Genomic DNA, 444 nt, shown 5'->3' with positions numbered 1-444 from the left:
GGGGCAAGGAGAATGCGCTCTTTCCCGTCCTGTAGCCCCTTTGCCCTCTTGCTTCCCGCTCTTCTTTACCTGCCCCAGTTTCAGGCACTAAAGGGTCTAGGACGCAGTCACTTTTCAGGCTTCCTCCTGTGAATCCTGAGGGAGCACTAGCCCCCCAGGGATTCCCTCCTGCCAGCCTCTCCCTCACTCCCTACCCCCTACCATGGCCTTTCTCCAGTATCTCAACAACCCCGGGTGCTCCCAGCCCATCTGTGTGTGCCTCCTCGTCTGAGAAATGAACTCCCTCCTCACTGCCTCTGCTGTCATCGCTGGTGGCTGGCCGAGACTCCATGTTTGCCTCAGGGCCTCTGGGCTCCTGCTTCCTTCTCCTTTCCCATTATCCGGGTTCCTGCCAGCGCGGAAGCAGTTAACTCTGCCAAGGCACCCCCCCCCCCCCCCCCCCGC

At 60.8% G+C, this 444-nt stretch overlaps 1 protein-coding gene across 2 annotated transcripts in view; it reads left to right on the top strand.

Annotated features, from left to right (window-relative positions):
- DLG4 (discs large MAGUK scaffold protein 4) overlaps window positions 1-444 on the top strand; it is a 24315-nt gene that overhangs the window by 708 nt on the left and 23163 nt on the right. The gene's annotated exons all lie outside the window — the stretch shown is intronic.

Source organism: Lipotes vexillifer, unplaced genomic scaffold, assembly GCF_000442215.2.
Source record: "Lipotes vexillifer unplaced genomic scaffold, Lipotes_vexillifer_v1.1 scaffold611, whole genome shotgun sequence".
Lineage (NCBI taxonomy): Eukaryota > Metazoa > Chordata > Mammalia > Artiodactyla > Lipotidae > Lipotes > Lipotes vexillifer.
The sequence above is the reverse complement of the archived record's forward strand: the minus strand, read 5'-3'. Positions and strand labels throughout refer to the sequence as shown.